Here is a 16,152-nt window from a genome sequence, read left to right on the forward strand (position 1 = left end):
ATATCAATACCTTTTCTTGAATAAGATGAAATATTGCTGGTTGTTCTGTTGGAATGAGTCCTGTTTTGGTTTTTGAATCCGCTGAATATTCATTGTTTTGAAGAGCATTCACAATATAATCAGGGGATCGATTAATCTCTTCCAGTTGTTGAAATAGTCCTCATCATATTCTAATTACCCTATATGCTCTAATTCTTCCTCCGTCATTTGACTGAAATCTTTAGGAGTATATTCTATTGTGGGAACTGTGGAAACATCGATAATTTTTTCTTTGGAAGTTTTTAAAAGTGGTTTTCTCTTGTTTTAAAAAATTTCTCTTGTTTTCTTTCAAATGCTTCTTCACCCATTAGTTTCTGTCTGTGTTTCTTCTTTATGTCTTCCTGTTGTTTTACAACTTTTGAAACCAACTCTTGATGTTCCTTGAATCTTCTTGTTCTTTCTTTCACATCCATCTATTTATTGGAAAATATCACTTAATATCTCATCTTGTTTCACAACAATATATTTTTATTTTCAGTCGTGTGCTTCATGAAATCCCCAAATTCCTTTTTACTGCATAATGTAGAACAATTATCTCTCCAAAATTGTTATTATCTATTGAATTTAACTTGAATAAAATAAAAGTATTAGCATTGTTTCTGATGGAACGATGAGGAAGTTGAAAGTATGATTGACTAAGATAAATACAATAACAAGAAGAGTGTCTCCCTCTTGTGTAGTCGCTGTCCATTACCGTTTGGTTTCTCTCATTAATACAATCATCAAAGATAACGAGGTTCTTTTTTGATTTATCCAAATCTTGGGGAGATGGTATATCATCCGTATTATCACTAAGAATACAAGTTATCGGTTTTGATTTCTTTTTATATCTCTGTGTATCACAAAATAGTTGTATTATATCTTCAATATTGTAATCATTTAGGTTTTTTTGAAGTTTAAATAAACCGATTATATCTTCTTTTTGAAGACCAGCATTAAAACCTTGTGAGAGTTGTTGATACTCAGGTTTAAAACTCAACTTTGTGAAAATTATTAAATTATCATAATCTAAAAAGTTGGGAGTTCGGAGAATCTTTAAAAGTAAGCAGGTTTTTCCACATCCGCTTGAACCCACTATGAGACATCTTCATGAATTTGGAAGATTTTTATGATTGTTAAATTTTATCTTATTTTCCCAAATGGGTAAAAAAATCATTCATTTATATATTTGGAAAACAGGTTATTTAATTTCTTAACTCTATATTTTATCCTCAGTTCAGGTTTAATTTCAAGATAATAATCAATTATTTTATTTTTACAATATCTTGTGTTGATATTTCCCTGAAAATGACAATCGTGAATAATATATAACAACCATCCTTTGAACATTTCTCCAATACCTTCAGTTTCTTCCCTTGTCAGGAAGGGTGTGTTATCACCCTCATACTTTACATTCATTTCTCTAATCAATCTTGTTAAGTAATTCATCTTTGGTGTAAATCTAAAATAATGTTTTTTATTTTTTATTTTCATTAATTCGAAGATAATCACAGAATATACATTGTTTTCGCTTTTGACTGTTTAATCCACATCTTTCACACGCAGGACAATTCTCAAATTTGTCATATGGAGAATCAGGGAAGTCCAGCATATTTATAAAGTAAAACTTTACTTCAACTAAAATTCTTTTTTCGAATCATCGATACTCTCATACGTTTGAACTCAAACTCATGATCTTCAAAATCATCAGTTGAATATTGACTCATATTTAATTCGTAGAAACAACATTACCATTGATATCTAGATACTTTTTTTCCATCACCAGATTCAACTGCAACATTTTTTATGTTAAAGGTAATTTTAAAATGATCCTTGACAACCATTGAATGAAATGTCATTTCACCTGATATATTAACATCCTTTATTTCATCAGGATTTACATCTTTTGGGTTGTTGAAAAAAAAAAATTTCTCCTTGCATATTACAGATGGTCGTATCTTTTCTTTCTTAAGCTTCATCCATAAGGTTTTTATTTTTTGATACTTTTTCTTGTTTCATTGCTTTTTCTCGTTTTGAATGTATAACCAGAAGGAGAGGAGAAACTTTTGTTGGAGATACTTTAATTAATGTTCTTCCAGGTATACTAAAAGCCCTTCCACTGAAGGAAATTGAGGAACTCATTATTTACCATAATTGTTTTTATCCAATAGTTGTTATATCTTTGTTCAATTTTACATCCTTGACATATTTCTCAATATCTTTTACATACGAGGAGATTGATTGAAACGTCTTTTATGTCTTGAAACATTGTATTTATTAAGTGAAAAAAGTTGGAGGATAAAATGGTTTTAAGCACAGATTCACCTGTAAATTAAACGAAATTTTTATGAAGAAAATTTTAGTTTCAGCAAAGTTTTATGATATAAATATGGTGAACACAACATACTGCGATGTTTGTAATCATGAATATAAATATTATAAAAAAACACCTTTGAACCAACAAACACACATTTAATCTATTTCATCAAATATCTCCTCTTGAGTTGGAAAGAAAACATTGTGATATCTGCTCAAAGGATGTTTTGAAGAGTAGTGATAAGAATCACCTTCAATCACAAAAACACAAGAAAAATGAGTTTAAAGGAAAGGGAAACTATTATATTGAAAACACTGATGGGGCATTTAAAGGGCATATAAAAATGATGAATTTCTCAATTTGGAGAACCCGGTCCATCATCAATAGCTCAATCAATTGAAATAGTGAAACCTGATGTTTAAAAAGTTATTAACAAGACATTAAAAGAAATGAAAACTTTAAAGTTTCATATGGGAGTGAAAATGAATATGAAAAGACAAGATGAAGAACAAACTCATTATATGAGAACAGATCTTCATTTTATAACATAATTTCAAGATTTTTTGAATAGTGTGGTTTATGAAGAACGATCAAGACAAGAGGAGGATGTTGACAATACAGTGGTAGGAAGTGGATTTAATATTTTTAAAATCATCTTTTTAGATATCCACATTCTAAAATCAAACCCTCTTAAAGCTTCTTCTTATATTGAATTACCAAAAGAAATGAAACTAAAGAAGGCAGTTGTTAATATTAAGAACAAAGACAATAAATGTTTTCTCTGCTCTGTTCTTGCTCACTTCCATCCACCAAATTGTAATTCAGAAAGAGTATAACAATATATGAAATATGACAATACCTTGGACATTAAAGATTTTAAATTCCCAATGCCACGAACAGATATTCCTAATTTTGAGAAAAAGGATAATCTTTCTATTAATGTATATGGATTAACGGATACAAACAAAGTTCAAATATTAAAAATTTCAAACAATGATAAAAATGAAGAAACTCACATTGATCTTTTATATTTTAGTGTTGGAAAGAATTCACATTATACATACATCAATAATTTATCAAGATTAATCTCTTCTCAGGTATTCAGAACAGCAAACAAAATATATCCTTGTAAGCGATGTCTTCATTCATTTCAGACAAAAGAACGATTAGAACAACATTGAAAAATATTGTAGTCATCATAAATCAGCTGTAATTACAATGCCTACAACCTGGTGAAAAGATTTCTTTTTAAGATGATTATGAACCGATCATGCACCCATTTGTGATATACGCTGATTTTGATTGTATCCTAAAAAAGATAAATACTGCTTCTACAAATCCAAAAGAATCATATACAAATAAATATCAAAAACATATTCCTTGTGGTTTCTGTTATTATATCAAGTCATCTGTTGGAGAAAAGTATAATAAACTTGAACAAAATAGTGGAAAAAAGCTTCACAAGAGTTTATGAAACGATTAGAAAAGGATTGTATGAGACCAACGAAATTAATGAAAGAAACAAATGAACCAATGAAATGAACCGAAGAAGAAAAATTAGAATTTAGAAAGAACAATATCTGTCATATTTGTGAGGAGGAAATTGAGGAGTCTAAAGTCAGGGATTATTGTCATCTTTCTGGTAAATATAGAGGTCCCGCTCATTCCGGTTGCAATCTTAATTATAAATTCCCTTCTTTTATTCAAGTCTTTCTTCACAACAGCGCCAACTATGATACACATGAAGACCACAAGGGGAAAACCAGAGATGTCACTTTTTATAAATTTCAAGGTTATTGCACCTGCCAATAGTTGGCAACATTAGGTTTCCTCTCACAATATTACTTTAACAAATAACCAGGGATGTCACATAATTTATATGGTATAAAGTTTAGCTGTGAAATGAAAAAACAAGTGTTGTCAGAGCTGAACAAGTCGAAACCCAGAGTTGTCAGTACTTTACTCCTGGTTATCTCCCTTTCAATCATGTTAACTGTTCCACCATAATATTCAGAGTTGAGAAACTAAAAAATGAAAGGTTGTAAAACTTTCACAGCATAAAGTCTGAGCCCTACAATAGCCTATTTGGTTATATCATGGGCTCCGTCATTGGTGCATATCGTGGTTCAAGCCTGGCCAAACCTTTATTGTGACTTTTATGGGACCTACGCCGTGGCTTAATGGTTAGCGTGTCTGAGTACCCATCCTCATTTGATGTACCCACCGCCCAATTAACCTGCTTGGGTATATGAGGGAGTCACATGAGGTGACTTCGGCTATCGCGGGGGTGGTTTATCCTTGGTTTCCTCCCGGTTTTCCATCATATTAAGTAGTACGGAGAAAGAAATGGAGAATCTGTCGTCATATAAGCGGAATTCCTTTGAGTATGGCGTTGAACACCAATCAAACAAAAAACAATGACCGTTTAATGTTGAAAAAAATAATCTGTCATCACCAAAGTCATGTAATGTATGCTAATAACCAACAAGCATGAATTTGCTGCACATCCTGGGTTAAAATTGCATGGCAATTATTAAACAAGGGAATAACCAGTGATGTCAGTTTGCAACATTGATTCGTTCTTTGCTCTTAAATTAAATAACACAGAAGCTTGGCAAATGCTACATGCTTAATTTGATCGGCCAATGATCACTTTTCCTTTTACTGGAAAAGAAATCTATATGACAGTTATTAAACAGTCCACCAAAGTCTTGAAACTTTGTTTTTCAGTTTCTTCAAAATTGACTTATCCTGACATCTCTGGTTTTCCCCTTGTGGTCTTCACATCTATTAATAAATGAACTTTCAAAAATACCAGGGAATATTTCTGCCATAACAAACACAAGTCAAAAGTATATTTCATTTACAAAATGATATTCACAAAACCTTTAACTCGTATTAGGTTTCTAGATTCTTACAAGTTTATGGAAACACCACATCAAATCTAAGCTCCACGGGGTCTTTTCCAAAAGAGGAAATTCTAACTAAAGAGGAAATTCAGATTAAAGAGAGAATTCAAAGTAAAGAGGAAATTCTAATTAATGAGGAAATTAATGAAGAAATTCTAACTGAAGATGAAATTCTCATAATAAAGAAAATTCAAACAATGAATGAGATTCTAACTGAAGAGGAAATTCTGATTAAAGATGAAATTCTGATTAAAGAGAGAATTCTAACTGGAGAGGAAATTCAAACAAGGAATGAAATTCAAAGTAAAGAGAAAATTCTTACAAGTAAGGGAATTGATCCTTATGATTATTGGATTCATTGATGAGATTTAAAGAAACACAACTTCCTTCAAAAGAAAGTTTCTATAATAACCTTTATGAAGAAGAGATAAGTGATAAGGAATATAAACACGCACAAGAAATTTGGAAAATATTTAAGATAAAGAACCTTGGAGAATATCATGATTTGTATCTAACACAGATGTTTTATTGTTAGCTGATGTGTTTGAAGCTTTTAGAGCACTCTGTCAAAATAAAACTTGTTATGGATTAGATCCTGCCCACTATTTCACAGCTCCTGGTTTAGCTTGGAGTGCAATGTTGAAAATGACAAAACAAGATATAGATTTAATCAGTGACGTCGATACGCTTTTGATGAATGAGAAGTCGAAGAGAGGTGGAATTTCACAAGTATGTTCAAAAAGATATGCGAAATCAAATAATAAATATCTTCCAAATTATGATAGTGAAAAAGAAAGTAATTATTTGATGTATTTTGATGCCAATAATTTGCATGGATGGGCAATGTCTCAAACTCTGCGTTTTGGTAAATTGGAGTGGGTGGAAGAAAAGGATTATGAAAAGGCTTTGATGAATATTGTTATTTCTTCTCAAGAGGAACTGAATGAGGAAGCAGAAGGTTATTATTTTGAAGTTGATTTGAGGTACCCGAGTGATCTTCATAATAAGCATAAAGACCTTCCTTTTGCATGTGAGAAAAAAAACCCCAAAGAAAGAATGGTTAAGTGATTATAATAAAAGTTTTAATATTAAAGGCAAATACACAGAAAAGTTATTAACAACATTCTATGATAAAGAGGGATGTGTTTTGCATCAGAGAAGCTTGAAACAGTTTTTGAGAGAAGGATTGAGAGTCGCTAAAATTCATAGAGTTTAAAATTTAAACAAAGTCCTTGGATGAAAAAGTATATTAAATTCAATACAGATACGAGAACAAATATAAAAGTAAATTTTGAAGGGGAATTCTATAAATTGATGAATAATGCTGTCCTTGAAAAGACAATGGAGAATGTGAAAAACAGGCAAAACATTAGATTTGCAACATCTTGGAAAGAAGATTCTCAATTGATAAATAAACCAAGTTTTAAGAGAGAAGAGGTTTTTTTCAGAGAACTTTTCTGCTATTCATATGGAAAAGGAAAGTATTGGAATGGATAAACCAATTTCTATTGGAACAGCAGTTCTTGATTTATCAAAGATATTGATGTATGATTTATTTGTATAATGGCTTAAAGAAAGAGTATGGTGAAAATGTTTCATTGTTGTATCTGGACACTGATAGTTTTATCCCAGATACAAAAACTGATGATGTTTATAAAGATATGAAGAAAAATATTGGAGTATATGATACAAGTAATTTTAGAAAGAAGAGAGAGTTATTTTCAAAAAAGAATGAAAAGGTTATTGGTAAGTTTAAGGATGAGTTGGGTGGAAAAGAAATGAGTGAGTTTATTGGATTGAGAGCAAAGGCATTGCTTATTAGTATGGTGATCAGATTGATAACAGGTTGAAGGGAATAAAGAAATATGTAATAAAGAAATCAATAACTTTTAGAAATTATTATAATTGTTTGATGAATAACAGAGAAGAATATAGGAAAATGAATACAATAAGAAGTTATAAACATAAGATATATATTGAAGAAGTAAATAAAAAGGCATTAGGAGCCTTTGCTGACAAGAGATTTATTTTAGATAATGGAATAGATTGTATTCCATATGGATATTGTATGATAGAGTGTATAAAATAGATTGTGTTTTAACGATGGGAAGATGGGTTAGGGTTTTCAAGGGCTACCGCTGCGTTTTTCACAATATATAAATGGTCAAACCAAGTATTTATCAAACTAAAGAGTGGAGAAAATCTCAGTCTTGGTATATAAATGGAAAACATAATGAATGTGAAACATATCAAATAAGTCTTATTGAAAAAATAACTAAAACAAAGGTAAATGAAACAAATAAGCGAATCAATTTAGAAACTTGTAAGTTAGAGGATGTAAAGAAAAAAATAAATATCCTTGAATAGACTGAAAACTTTGATGGTTATCAATTGAACAATCGAAAAACAATTTACTATTATCTCAAAATGATATGTGGCTCAGGAGGTGGTCAAACAAGAGCATTAAGAGAAGGATATCATTTCACAATGGCACAAAAGGGTTATGTTAAATAATGGAAAGATTCAATTGTTTTATTTTTAAATATTTCAGATGGGGATGATTGTGCAAAGAAAATTAAACTATTGAAGGAATTTGAGAATGAACAAATCTTTATCGGTTCAATGAGTGAGCGAAACAATATGCATTGGTTATTTGAAAAAGAGTGCCCCGATGCTAACATGTTTCAGATATTTCTTTAGAATCACCATTAACAAATCACATTACCACTTTACGACTGGAACAAATCATTAACCTATTGCATTGGTTATTTGAAAAGAGTGCCCCGAGGTAAAAAGGGGAGACAAATAAATATACCTTGGGATAAAAAGGGGGTTTATTTTTCGGGGAAAAAAATTAAATCGCTGAAAATCCCCCATTCACTTACATGGGGAAAAGTGAGCCAGAATCAGTATATTCACCCTACTTACGTGGTTGAAATATTGGCGACAACGGTCGGTGAATCGACCTGCCGGCTTCGGAGTTATCCGGAGCGACGGCCTACATTTCCGGGAGTCTGGTGGGAGACGACGAGGTCGTGCTCGCCACCGACTCCCAGCCCACAACAATACATACCATATATACCATATATATATATATATATATATATATATATATATATATATATATATATATATATATATATCTCTCTCTCTCTCCCTCTCTCTCTCTCTCTCTCTCTCTCTCTCTCTCTCTCTCTCTCTCTCTCTCTCTCTCTCTCTCTCTCTCTCTCTCTCTCTCTCTCTCTCTCTCTCTCTCTCTCTCTCTCTCTCTCTCTCTCTCTCTCTCTCTCTCTCTCTCTCTCTCTCTCTCCCTCCCCACTTCCAATGGAACAGCACCCTTCTCCCATACCTCTCTCATTTTACCCACCCGTCTCTCTGAATCTGGACAAATCCAGACAATGGTTATGTCTGGACGGTGTTTGATTCCGGGCAGGGTTTGTCCTCGGAAGTCTCCAAGCAGCATTTGTCTCCAGGAAGCTTGGCTCCAGATGTGTCCGGGTGGGACATAATGCTCCATCGTACGTCGATCTTTCATTCCTTTCACCTCATGCTGTCTTCCCTTCTCCCCACCCCTCCTCACTCTCTCTCCTTCTTCCCCCATAAGCAAAATTAAAGGTGGTATTTGCTCATTTTAAATAAATATAATAACACCGATACAACAAATAAATGTTTGAATTATGATTGGTGTAAATGATGCAAATAAAGCAAGTCTGTGACGTCAATTTCTGTAACGCCGTGTGGAGAGGTGAGCGTGGCGAGCTGATCAAAAATAAAACCCATAAACACACAACCATTGATGTGCCCCTCAATCAAACAAATGAACCAGAGATCCTTTAAAGCCACAGGGCCTGATCAGACACGACAGAAGAGTGTTGTTGGGACAAATCTGAAAGTGTACAGGGGGAGTCCCCTCTGCAGTCCTGGCAGCTCAGGCTGGAGAACATCCCGTGCTATTTCTGCAATGTCTGGTTTGGAGGAGCAGAGAGGGCATGGCTCTGGAAGGAACAGCGGGCCAAGGAGCATAGCTTTTTGGTGTCAATTCCGGGATAACTCCTCCCCTCTCCTCAGTACAACCGCCCTTATGGCCTCTGGATCCTGAGTCACAGATAATACATAACGCCATTCCCCTTTCACTCACCATTGGACTGTGGACCAATTCTTCGATGGAGCACACCTTTAATGGGCCGACCTAAAAGGGCTACGACATAATGGTTGACATGGCTATCTTGGCTTTTCCGACCAAGCTTGCACCTCATGGCCGAGTGAAATACCACGTAGCCAAAAAGCATATACTGTGGAACTCCAACATTCGTGGATTCAACATTCACGGTCTACAAAATGTGACCTGCTTCGACATTCACGCTTTGCGTATTCATGGTTTCTTTTTTTCAACACTTCAAGGACTGGTCTTCCATATCCCCAGCTGCCAATATTAATTCAGCCTGAGAATTGTTCCACAAATCAAAATATTGTGTCCTGAACCCCTCCCTGTCTTCACACAGACTCACCCAGTCAGACCAAACTGATCCGAAATTGTCTCTTTTGCACCTGAAAAGGTGGAAGCGTTTCTGGCAACCCTCGACTGATTCTGCAACTGGACGGGAAGGCATCAGTTCACGTGTCCGAAAAACCCTTCTCTGCAGCTTTTGCGCTTCCTCTCTCTGCTCTTTTCACCCTGTTATTTACCATAGCTCATCTTCCATCTGCTTGGAAATCAGCCAACATCACAGCATGAAACTAGAAGGGGTGCACTCTGTTGAGTGCAAAACCTCCGCCGCCAATACTGCTGGGTCACTCAAGTGAACCTGATATCCTATTCATTCAATTTGACGTCAACAGTGCTCAAGAGTTATAGTTTGCAACTTTCCCTTTTACTTTTAAATACTCAATTCATTCGTCATAACTCGATTCCTTGAGACAGAAATTGATTTTACGTGGGTATATCCACCTGAAGTTCCAAAATTAGCCACGATTATAATTTTGGCATGTTTTTTGTTGGAAATCACTTACAACATGTAGAAATGCAAAGAAAAAAAAAATCGAAATTTTGTTGAAAAAAAAAAGTTGCAAAATTTTTTTTTTCTCCAACTATTTTTTTTTCAGGGGGGGGGGTGGAAATCACTTAAAACATGTGGAAATGCAAAAAAAAAATTAAAATATTTTTCAAATAAAATCGAAATTTTTTGGAAAAAAGCTGCAAAATTTTCTAAGTTTTTTTTTCTCTAACATATTTATTTGTTTTTGGTTGGAAATCACTTAAAACATGGAGAAATGCAAAAACAAAAATTCAAATATTTTTTTAAATGGCCGCCAAAGCGGGCATATTGGACTTTGGACCAAGTCCGAAATCTCATGGCATGATCCTTGGACCATACCTCACCCCCCCCCCCCCACCAAGTTTCGTCAAAATCCGTCCAGGAGTTTTTCCGTAATACTGTTCACAAACAAACAAACAGACAGGGGTGAAAACAGTAACCTCCGTCCATCTTCGATGGCGGAGGTTAACTGGAGGGGGAGCACTCAGGAGAGTGCAAAACCCCCGCCACCAAGACTGCTGGGTCACTCAAGTGAACCTTATATCTTATTCATTAAATATGATATCAACAGTGCTGACAGAGTTGTAGTTCTTTTCTCCAACATTTTTTTTTGGGGGGGGGGGGGTGGAAATCACTGAAAACATGAAGAAATGCAAAAAAAAGAAATCGAAATTTTGTTGAAAAAAAAGTTGAAAATTTTTTTTTCCACAAACTTTTTTTGGGGGGGTGGAAATCACATAAAACATATAGAAATGCAAAAAAAAAATTTCTCTAATTGTTTTGGGGGAGGGTAACAATTTTTGGGGGGGCTTGGAAATCACTTAAAACATGTAGAAATGCAAAAAAAATTCCCTTTTTGGGGGGTAACAATTTTTTCGGGGAGGGGTTGGAAATCACTTCAAAAATGTAGAAATGCAAAAAAATTTTTTTTTCTCTAAATTTTTCGGGGGGTTGGAAATCACTTAAAACATGTAGAAATGCAAAAAAAACATTTTTCTCTCACTTTTTTTTGGGGGGGTGGAAATCACTTAAAACATGTGGAAATGCAAAAAAAAAAAAATTCTCTAACAATTATTTGGGGGGGGGGGGGATCCAAATTAATGGCATGATCCTTGGACCATACCCAATCAAGTCCAAAATTTAATGGCATGATCCTTGGACCATACCTAACCCCCCCCCACCAAGTTTCGTCGAGGAGTTCTTCCGTAATACTGTTCACAAACAAACAAACAAACAAACAAACAAATAAACAAACAGAAAGGGGTGAAAACAGTAACCTCCATCCATCTTCGAAGATGGCGGAGGTTAATAAAAAGGGTGCAAATACATTGCATCCCAGTTTAAATCCAGTTGCTATGAAATCCTTCATTTTCTCCGCCGCTTCAACTCTCCAAACAATGGATGGAGATCATGAGATCAGGGATTTGTTTCTGGAGATTCTGTCATGGCCAAAAATATTGGCACACTTGCACATTTTTCAAATAATGCAATCAGTTTTTTCTTCCAGAAAGTTGCTGAGATAAAAAAAAACATATTTTGGTGTCCACACGTGTATTTCTTTTGTTTGCATTGGTACAAAACAAAAAAAAAAAAGGATGCAAGGGTTAATGTTTGAGTGCATCACACAGGAGAAGGATCTGGGGGTGGCAAGAGAAATGGGAGGTAATCAGGCAGGAAATAGTGTTTTTGGTTGTATTCGGAGGGGGATCATTTATAAATCAAAAGAGGTGGTGTTTACATTGCACAGGAATTTAGTGAGGGGAAATCTCAAATATTGTGTGCAGTTCTGGTCACCACAACTCAGGAAGGACAAAGATGCCATACAGAGGTTTCAGTGCAGGACGACTGGAATGATTCCAGGCAGAGCTCAACTGAGCGATGAGGAGCGGCTGATGGAAAAAGAGCTTTCTACACGAGAAAGGAGGCGGTTACAAGGAGATATGATTGAGATGTTTAAGATGATGAAAGGTTGAGATAAAATAAGTCGATATGAATTATTCAATGGAGGAGACAGTGATACAACCAAGGGCCAGATGTGACTTTCACTCAGAGTGTAATTAATGAAAGGAATGGTCTCTCTAGAAAAGTAACGGCAGCAGAAACAGAAGATAAGTTTAAGTTAGAATTGCATAGGTACCTGGAAGTTATGGGGATGGAGAGGTAGGGGGGTGTTGACAGGACTTTTAGGTCGTTTGAGCATTAATGGGGGATTGTGTGCATGTGTATGGAGTGCTGTTTGTGGAGGTCTTGTTCAGGGGAGTTGTGTGGTTGATGTGTGTTTTTAATCAAGCCCATGCCCCCTCCACTGAGGGAAGAAAAAAAAAATCCAAAAACAAAAACTACAACAACAACAATACACCCGAGCGGGTTTGACGTCAGCTCGGTGCTGTCTGGAATGTGGGTGAGGTGAGAAACGAGGTGGGAAAATTATATAAATAAAACAAATTCATGAATCAATTAATTTTTTTTGTATTTTCTTCCTTGGATCTTGTGTGGATAAATTAGAATGGTGTCCACACAGGCATGAAGGGATGAACGGCCTCCACCTGTGTTGTATTTCCTTGTGTAGAGTGTGGATCCGGCTCCTTCCCCACCAACTCAGACAAGTGTAACATTGTATCACGCAGACCCATGGAAGCTTCCCCTTGGTGGCTCTCGGAGTCCCATCAGGCAGACGTGAGTGCAGGTTTGACCGAATGACTCTTGGTAAGGAAAGCTTGATGAATCGAACGCACGAGAGATCGAGATGTTCACAAAGGGCTTCAATGTCCCTTGCTTAACCTCTTCCACATCCTCTCGTCTCGGAGACCGACACGGAGCACCGCGTGTCGTCCACAGACACAGAGCACCGCGTGTCGTCCACAGACACAGAGCACCGCGTGTCGTCCACAGACACGGAGCACCGCGTGTCGTCCACAGACACGGAGCACCGCGTGTCGTCCACAGACACGGAGCACCGCGTGTCGTCCACAGACACGGAGCACCGCGTGTCGTCCACAGACACGGAGCACCGCGTGTCGTCCACAGACACGGAGCACCGCGTGTCGTCCACAGACACGGAGCACCGCGTGTCGTCCACAGACACGGAGCACCGCGTGTCGTCCACAGACACGGAGCACCGCGTGTCGTCCACAGACACGGAGCACCGCGTGTCGTCCACAGACACGGAGCACCGCGTGTCGTCCACAGACACAGAGCACCGCGTGTCGTCCACAGACACAGAGCACCGCGTGTCGTCCACAGACACAGAGCACCGCGTGTCGTCCACAGACACAGAGCACCGCGTGTCGTCCACAGACACAGAGCACCGCGTGTCGTCCACAGACACAGAGCACCGCGTGTCGTCCACAGACACAGAGCACCGCGTGTCGTCCACAGACACAGAGCACCGCGTGTCGTCCACAGACACAGAGCACCGCGTGTCGTCCACAGACACAGAGCACCGCGTGTCGTCCACAGACACAGAGCACCGCGTGTCGTCCACAGACACAGAGCACCGCGTGTCGTCCACAGACACAGAGCACCGCGTGTCGTCCACAGACACAGAGCACCGCGTGTCGTCCACAGACACAGAGCACCGCGTGTCGTCCACAGACACAGAGCACCGCGTGTCGTCCACAGACACAGAGCACCGCGTGTCGTCCACAGACACAGAGCACCGCGTGTCGTCCACAGACACAGAGCACCGCGTGTCGTCCACAGACACAGAGCACCGCGTGTCGTCCACAGACACAGAGCACCGCGTGTCGTCCACAGACACAGAGCACCGCGTGTCGTCCACAGACACAGAGCACCGCGTGTCGTCCACAGACACAGAGCACCGCGTGTCGTCCACAGACACAGAGCACCGCGTGTCGTCCACAGACACAGAGCACCGCGTGTCGTCCACAGACACAGAGCACCGCGTGTCGTCCACAGACACAGAGCACCGCGTGTCGTCCACAGACACAGAGCACCGCGTGTCGTCCACAGACACAGAGCACCGCGTGTCGTCCACAGACACAGAGCACCGCGTGTCGTCCACAGACACAGAGCACCGCGTGTCGTCCACAGACACAGAGCACCGCGTGTCGTCCACAGACACAGAGCACCGCGTGTCGTCCACAGACACAGAGCACCGCGTGTCGTCCACAGACATAGAGCACCGCGTGTCGTCCACAGACACAGAGCACCGCGTGTCGTCCACAGACACAGAGCACCGCGTGTCGTCCACAGACACGGAGCACCGCGTGTCGTCCACAGACACGGAGCACCGCGTGTCGTCCACAGACACGGAGCACCGCGTGTCGTCCACAGACACAGAGCACCGCGTGTCGTCCACAGACAGAGCACCGCGTGTCGTCCACAGACACAGAGCACCATGTGTCGTCCACAGACACAGAGCACCATGTGTCGTCCACAGACACGGATCAATGTGACGAACCAGAGGAGGGAACTTCCCGCCCGTGGTCGCCAATTTAGCAATGGATGGAATGTTAACCAGGAATGTAACGTTTTAGATCCACACGATCATTTTATTTGTATTTTTGGGATCAGGAAGGAAGTTTCCATCAAACACCTCATTAAATCAACAAACACAACAACAAACATTTAATAAAAATTACTTAAAATTTTCTTCCTTCCAGATAATCATCGAAAATAAATTATTTTATCTTCAAATTAACGTTTTCTAAATCTTCCTCAAAATTAAATAAGAATTCGAACACACCTCTGCAGTTCAGGAACGACCACCACCACCACCACGATCACGAGCTGCGTTGCAGTTGCTGCACAAGGTTCAAAAGATCACCCGGAAGTTTTTCGTCGTTATCCTGTTACCACATATTCCTCTTCTTCCTCTTCCTACTCGGTTTGTTGTTTCTTGACGGAGTCAGAGTCCCGATTCTCCCCAAACTCCACGGACCCGAACTCAAGATTACAACCAAAAACGGAAAATATATTAATAAAATGGAAGTAAACGATAGAAAGTAAAATAATAATAATAATAATGATGATAATGATAACTTTACACTGCCCCCCCCCCTATTCCCGTTTTGAATTTTCAGACAGATTTAAAGAATCGAGGGAACATCCGGTTATTCAGAGAATACATTTAAGGATGTAACCGGGGAGAGGGGAGGCGAGGGGTGGGGTGGGGTGGAGGCGAGGGGTGGGGTGGGGTGGAGGCGAGGTGGAGGCGAGGGGTGGGGTGGGGTGGGGTGGAGGCGAGGGGTGGGGTGGGGTGGAGGCGAGGTGGAGGCGAGGGGGTGTGCCAGGGTGGGGTGGGGTGGAGGCGAAGGGGGTGGGGTGGGGTGGGGTGGGGTGGAGCCGAGGGGGGTGGGGTGAGGTGGGGTGGGGTGGAGAGCGAGGGGGTGGGGTGGGGTGGGGTGGGGGGTGGAGGCGAGTGGGGTGGGGGTGGGAGGTGGAGGCGAGGAGTGGGGTGGGGTGGGGTGGAGGGCGAAGGGGTGGGGTGGGGTGGGGTGGAGACGAGGGGTGGGGTGGGAGGTGTGGAGGGGAACGAGGGGTAGGGGTGGGGGTGGGGTGGAAGCGAAAGGGGTAGAAGGGTGGGGTGGAGAGCGAGGGTAGGGGTGGGGTGGAAGGCGAGGAGGGTCGGTCAGTCGTGAGAAGTCAGTCAGTCGTGAGGGTGGCGAAGTGGGGTCAGTCGAGTCGATGGAAATGTCAGGGAGTCGAGTCGGGATTAGGTGGAGACGGAGTCAGTCGAGGTCAAGATGAGTCATCAGGGTCTCAGGTCGATGAGATCGAGAAGTCAGTCGATAGTCAGTCAGTCGTAGTCGAGGAGATAGTCAGTCAGTCGAGGTCATCCAGGTCGAGAGGAGATGAAGTCGAGAAGTCAGTCGAGGGAGAATAGAAAGTCGGGGGTCAGTCGAGAGAC

At 39.5% G+C, this 16,152-nt stretch overlaps 1 protein-coding gene across 8 annotated transcripts in view; it reads right to left on the bottom strand.

The window, feature by feature from the left end:
- LOC147029146 (uncharacterized) overlaps positions 1-15,422 on the bottom strand; it is an 83,978-nt gene extending 68,556 nt beyond the window's left edge. For 4 of the 8 annotated variants that reach the window (XM_085876273.1, XM_085876272.1, XM_085876271.1 and 1 more), the window contains exon 1: positions 14,989-15,365. The gene's annotated coding sequence lies outside the window, so the exon portion shown is untranslated. Of the gene's footprint in view, positions 1-14,988 lie in introns of all 8 variants that reach the window. The other 4 variants (XM_085876276.1, XM_085876275.1, XM_085876277.1 and 1 more) reach the window with 4 other exon arrangements.
- Positions 15,423-16,152: the final 730 nt, after the last annotated feature.

The sequence above is a fragment of the Eptatretus burgeri genome, chromosome 4, assembly GCF_056783735.1.
Source record: "Eptatretus burgeri isolate ZD-2024b chromosome 4, Ebu_testis_v1, whole genome shotgun sequence".
Classification (NCBI taxonomy): domain Eukaryota; kingdom Metazoa; phylum Chordata; class Myxini; order Myxiniformes; family Myxinidae; genus Eptatretus; species Eptatretus burgeri.